Source organism: Enhydra lutris, unplaced genomic scaffold, assembly GCF_002288905.1.
Source record: "Enhydra lutris kenyoni isolate GAN:26980312 unplaced genomic scaffold, ASM228890v2 scaffoldscaffold63, whole genome shotgun sequence".
NCBI lineage: Eukaryota > Metazoa > Chordata > Mammalia > Carnivora > Mustelidae > Enhydra > Enhydra lutris.
In genome coordinates, this window is record NW_019154147.1 from 2,425,335 (window position 1) to 2,432,123 (window position 6,789).

Consider the following 6,789-nt stretch of genomic DNA (forward strand, 5'->3'; position numbering starts at 1 on the left):
GGGCTCTTTACATGAGCCAAAGGCAGATGCCACCCAGGTGCCCCAGAACAAGTAGTTTGCTTTTGATAAAAAGAATGAATTATTGCTTTTCTACTCACATTGACTCAGGAGAAGTAGCAGGAAAGAGAAATAGTAGGAGAAGTAGTAGGAAAAGAGAAATCATATAGCCATATAGTTTAACAGAAAAACAGAAGCTAATGGGTATCAAATTGAACTAGTTGTCCGCATAGTAATACATGGTCTATTTATGCTTTTATTTACATAGTATTATATATATATATATATATATATATATATATGTGTGTGTGTGTGTGTATGTGTGTGTGTGTGTGTATGCACAGACACATATATGTATGTATATATGTGTTTATATATATATGTATATATATATGTAATATATATTATTACATAGTAATAATGACTGGGTTGGTTTACACATCTTATAAAACAAGTAATATTTTTTTCATGTGTCAGTAATCCGGGGGGGAGTCAGAATTTCAAGTTACTGACCATCTTACCAGGAGAATTTCTACCACAGACATACATATTAGCAGGATAGACTGGCAATAGCACATAGCTTATGCTCATTTTACAAGTGTAAGATAATAATGTGAATTATATAACAAATTCATATATATATATGTATATGTCAGTTACGGGCTGCTCCTTGTGTTCTCAATAAGTGAGAGTCCTAAATAAACTACTGTGAAAAAGGTTATCTTGGAGGGCTCCTGGGTGGCTCAGTGGGTTAAGCCTCTATCTTCGGCTCAGGTCATGATCTCAGGGTCCTGGGATAAAGCCCTGAATCGGGCTCTCAGCTCAGCAGGGAGCCTGCTTCTCCCTCTCTCTCTGCCTGCTTCTCTGCCTACTTGTGATCTCTCTCTGTGTTCAATAAATAAGAATCTTAAAAAAAAAAAAAAAAAGGATATCTTGGAGTCATGATGAGGTTAGGAGAAATCTATATAGACTGGCAGAATTTAGGAAATTTTGCTGACTTAATGAATAAGTAGGAACAATAGTACATACCCAGTATCTTCTGTCATATAGGAATGACTAACTTCCTGAACAAATTTGTCTGGTCTTGACCAATGGAAAATGCAAATAAAGTTGGAATTTGATTCCAGAATACCATTTCAATCCCCAACACTTTTTCCACCATTTAGAGGCAAATTGTATAACGTACAAAGTCTCAGTTTCTCAATTCTTCAAATGGACAATGTAACATTTGCAACCTATCAAAAGAGCTTAGAGAGGTTTAATGAGGTGACATATCTAAAATGTTATCTAGGGGAAAAAATTTTATATATATATATATATATATATATATATATATATTATCTCTGCAGATAATGCCTCAGCTTGACTGGAGGGGGAAAAAAAAACCACAAGATATCATTGTATTATGATAAAGCAATGAACTACCACCTGCAGGAAATTGGCTTCATGAAAAGCAATGACAAAGAGCACATCAGGATTACATGAAATCAATCAGAGGCAGGCAGGAAGAACACAAGCCAGATGAAGTGGAGTCTTTTATGGCAGGCAGGAGAATATATCAAAGCCAACCTTGCTAATTTCAAAAAGCCCACTCCCTTCTCTAGAGGTGAGAACGTTACTTCAGACAGCATGCTGGCTCTGCTGGACTTCTGTGAAGATGCTATAACTCCATTTGTAGGTTTCTTAAAGAATGATTTAGGAATGAAAAGGGCCAGCAAACCTGAGCACTGTTAATTTAGTTCACCAGTAGGAGAGGATTGAGTGCACAGTTTTCCACATTTATTTCTCCATCAGGAACTTGTTATTTGTACCAGCTGGACCCTCATTTGTGTATTTTAATTCTGAGCTACTCGTCATTTAAATGCTGCTTTCCAAATAAAATGCTAAGTAATTTTTTTCCTTAAAGAGAGTTATTTTTGCAAAGCAAAACAAAATCAAACAAGCCAGTTAAAAGTAGATGCTGTCTATCCTTGAATGGCAAAATGAAAGTTAGGAGGAGGAACGATGGTCAAAATGATGGGTGTGATGGATCACAGATCATGGAGAGAGCTCGATGCAGGCAAATATTTTTCAAAGGAAGAGCAGATGCTGCAAAAAGATCTGTGTAAGTGCTAGAAACTCATGGGTAAGCTGTAAAGAATTCAAGAACTCCAAGCTGCCTGAGAATAAGTGGAAAGAAAGAGCATCCTGAGAAGCCTCATGGTGCTTGTTCAATGTTCATGGGCCACGGACAATGGCATGGGGAATAGGCACATATAAATATTGTATGTAGTGGGATAAGACTCGATATACTTGGAAGTCCCGTAGACATAAGGATCACTTCTCAGCTTTAAGTGGTTGTAGTCTATGATGTTGGTAGAGAAGCTAAAACTGCCTACTAGAGAGATGATATTTTTCACCCAAGAATGACCAAATCTACTCCTTGAATGTACACCAGAGAAAAAATAAATGAACTAAATACATTAATTGTATTTTTATTGGTGACTTCTGTTTGAACCCTGGCTAGTAATAAATGTACTTTGAGTTAATGGGAAAATTAATGGAAAGTTTAAGGTAAAGATCATTTTAATTAATTCACTTAGCTATAAAAATTGGACCTAGGGGTGTATGGGTGGCTCAGATCCTGATCTGAGGGTCTTGGGATGAAACACCAAGTCAGGCTCCCTGTTCAGTGGGGTGTCTGCTTCTCCCTCTTCCTTTGCCCCTCCCCACTGCTCATGCACACCCTCTCTGTCTCTCAAATAAATAAATAAATAAAATACTTAAAAAAAAAATTGGACTTAAACATTTTGTGTTCTCAACAGCCCCGTTTCTGAAACTGAGTAAACTGAAAATAAAATGTATTTGTAAAGCTAGAGTTACTGATTTCTAGGGAATATCCAAAGCATGAGTTTCTCAGTGCTCTCTTTTTGCACTACATTGATTAGAACTATGTTTTTTTGTTTTGTTTTGTTTTGTTTTCAGAAAGGGTGTCCATAACAGACTATAAAACAAAATTACTTCATGTTTTCTATCACCTTACTTTATTAGACACTTGATTCAAAAGAGAGCTAGAATATAACTTACAAACCATCTTTTCTATTGTTTTCAATCTAAGTTCCAAGTGGTCGATGAGCTGGGCTAAGATAGATACTCTTGCTTCAAATAACAGTCTTTTCCAAATATGCAAGGGAAAAAATGTTAATAAATAATTGGTTTTGATTTTATCTTTTCACCCATATTTATTTCCTTAAACACTCAAAAACTTGCTATCATGTGCCTTTTAGTAATACTGGTAAACAATAAATGAACAAGCAGCAAAATATAATATTACAACTCTACCAAAATGAATGTGTATTTCAATATTGTGATGACTTGCTTGAAGATTTGCTTGCTTGTGGCAGTGAGTTAAACTTCCTGACCTATAATAGAGTCATGTTGTCTACTGGAAAAAAAAAATTGAGCTTCTATTTAGTGGTGTTAAATTTAATATATTTCCAAAGCATAAATTTCCTTAGGCAACCACATGGTTTTCAAGTGTCCTATCACTCAGATACGTATAAAGGCCTTGGATATGGTCTAATGATGAGTTCTATTTATGTCACAGAGGTAGTAAATAGCATAAGAGTACTAAAATCCTGATCCTCTGATTTGAGTTCAGAATTTTTTCTATGCGCTTAGTTATTTGAGTGCCCAGAATTTCATTTTCGTGAGGAAAGGGAACAGCAGGGTTTCAGAACAAAGAATGTGTGATGGGCAGGGCCACACACATACTTCATTGCTTTGTTGTGCATAACAGATATTGAGTTTTCAGAGATGAAAATTTGTGGCAATGCTGTGTCAAGAAAGTCTCTCAGGGACATTTTTCTAAGAGCATTTGCTGACTTTGTGTCTCTGTGTCACATTTTGGTAATTCTTGCAATATTTCTAACTTTGTCATTATTATTTGTTTATTATGGTCATCTGTGATCATGGTCCTTGATGTTACTACTGTTAAGTGTTTTGAGGTGCTATAAACAACACCCAAGTAAGACAGTGAAATTAATCAGTAAGTGCTGTGTGTGTTCTGACTTTTCCACTGACCAGCCACTCTTCCCATATCTCTCCTTCTCCTCAGGCCTCCCTGCTCCCTGAGACACAAAAATATTGAAATTAGGCTAATTAATAAACCTATGAGTGTAAGAGTTTCGGTGAAAGGAAGACAGTTTCCTGTCTTTCACTTTAAATTAAAAGCTGGAAATAATTAAGATTAGAGAGGAACGCATGTCAAAAAACCGAGACAGGCCCATAGCTAGTCCTCTTGCACCAGTTAGCCAAGTTGTAAAGGTAGAGGAAAAGTTCTTGAAGGAAATTAAAAGTGCTAGTCCAGTGAATACATGAATGGTAAGAAAGCTAAACAGCCTTAGTGCTGATATGGAGAAAGATTTAGTGGTCTGAGTAGAAGCTCAAACCAATCACAACCTTCCCTTCAGCCAAAACCTAACCCAGAGGAAAGCACTAACTCTCTTCAGTTCTGTGAAGGCTGAGAGAGGGGAGGAAGCTGCAGAAGAAAAGTTTGAGGCTGGCAGAGACTGGTTCATGAGATCTGAGGAAAGAAACCATCCCCATAACATAAGCGTGCAAGGTGAAGCAGCACTTGCTGATGTAGAAGCTGCTGCAAATTATTCAGAAAATCTAGCTCAGATAACCAGTGAAGGTGGCTGTGCTAAACAACAGATTTTCAGTGTAGACAAAACAGCCTTCCATTGGAAGGAGATGCCATCTAGGGTTTTCGAAGCTGAAGAGGAGGAGTCAATACCTGGCTTCAAAGCTTCAAAGGACAGGCTGACTCTTTTGTTTGGGAAGAATGCAGCTGGTGACTTTAAGTTGAAGCCAATGCTCACTTGCCACTCTGAAAATCCTAGGGCTTTTAAGAATGATGCGATATCTGTTCTTCCCATGCTCTATAAATGGAATGATAAAACCTGGATGACAGCACATCTGTTTACAACATGGTTTTCTGAATATTTTAAGCCCACTGTGGAGACTTACTGCTCAGAAAAAAGATTCCTTTAAAATATTACTGCTCATTGACAATGCACCTGATCACCCAAGAGCTTTGATGGAAATGTACAATGAGATTCATGTTGCTTTCATGCCTGCTAACACAAAACCTATTCTGTAGCCTATGGATCAAAGAGTAATTTCAACTTTCAAGTCTTATTATTTAAGAAATCCATTTCATAAGGCTATAGCTGTCATACATAATGATTTCTCTGATGAATCTGGGCAAAGTAAATTGAAAACCTTCTGGAAAGGATTCACCATTCTAGATCCATTAAGAACATTTCTGATTCATAGGGAAAGGTCAAAATATCAACATGAACAGGAACTTGAAGAAGCTGATTCTAACTCTGATGGAGGACTTTGCAACGTCCAAGACTTCAGTGGAGGAAGTCACTGCATATGTGGTAGAAACAGCAAAAGAAATTGAATCAGAAGCCTGGGCATGTGAATGACTTATTACCATGTCATGATCAAACCTGAACAGATGAGAAGTGGCTTCTTACAAACAAAGAGGTTGGTTCCCCGAGATGGAATCTGTGCCTGGTGAAGATGCCGTGAAGATTGTTGAAATGAGAACATAGATGTAGAATATTACATGACTTTAGTTGATAGAGCAGTGGCAGGGTTTGAGAAGACTGACTTCAATTTTGAAAGAGGTTCTACCATAGGTAAAATGCTATCAAACAGTATCAGTGCTACAGTGAAATTGTTCATGAAAGGAGAGGGCAATCAATGCAGCAAATGTGATCATTGTCTTGTTTTAGAAATTGCGACAGCCTGGCCAACATTCAGCAGCTTCCACGCTGATCACTCAGCAGCCATCAACAGGGAGGCAAGACCCTCCACCAGCAAAAAGACTGACTCACTGAAAACTTAGATTGAGGTTAGCATTTTTAAGCAATATTTTTAAATTGAGGTATATATGTTATTTTTTTAGACATAATGCTGTTGCACATTTAGTAGGCTACAGTGTACTGTAAACTTAACTTTTATATGCACTGGGAAACCTAAAAAATTATTTGACACACTTTGTTGTGATATTCACTTTTTGTTCCAAACCTACAATATCTCTGAGGTTATGCCTGTAGATCAAACATTATTTGGGTGCTTCTGTGAGAGAGTTTTTGGAGGAGACTAGCATTTAAATTGGTAGACTGAGTAAAGCATATTGCCTTCCATAATGGGGCTGAACTGTATCTATCAGTTTAAGGCCTGAATAGAACAAAAAGCCTGACCTCTCCCTGAGTAAGAATTATTCTTGTCTGATGGTCTTCAAACTGAGACATTAGCTTCTGTGTGTCTGCAAACTCAAATTGAAAGATCGGCTCTTCTTGGTTCTTGAACCTGCTGGCTTTTGAACTAAAACTATACCATCGACATTGCTGGATATCTAACCTCCCAAGTCACTGGCAGATCTTAGACTTACAGCCTCAATAACCACACAAGCTAATATATATACAATATATGTATATATATACTATATATATATATACATATATACAATATATGTATATATATATAAACAATAAAGGGAAAAATGGTATATGGTACACATATTTTTCTTCTCATCAGTTAAGGTACTCCAGAGAAACATAATCAATATGATATTTTATATATAAATATTCTTTTTTTTTAAGATTTTTTATTTATTTGACAGAGAGATCACAAGTAGGTAGAGGAAACAGGCAGAGAGAGGGGAGGGGAAGCAGGCTCCCTGCTGAGCAGAGAGCCTCCTGTGGGGCTTGATCCCAGAACCCTGGGATCATG

General features: G+C 37.0%; 1 pseudogene; it reads left to right on the forward strand.

Moving 5' to 3' along the window:
* The first annotated feature begins 4,239 nt into the window (after positions 1 to 4,239).
* Positions 4,240 to 5,891, forward strand: LOC111158780 (annotated as a pseudogene).
* Positions 5,892 to 6,789: the final 898 nt, after the last annotated feature.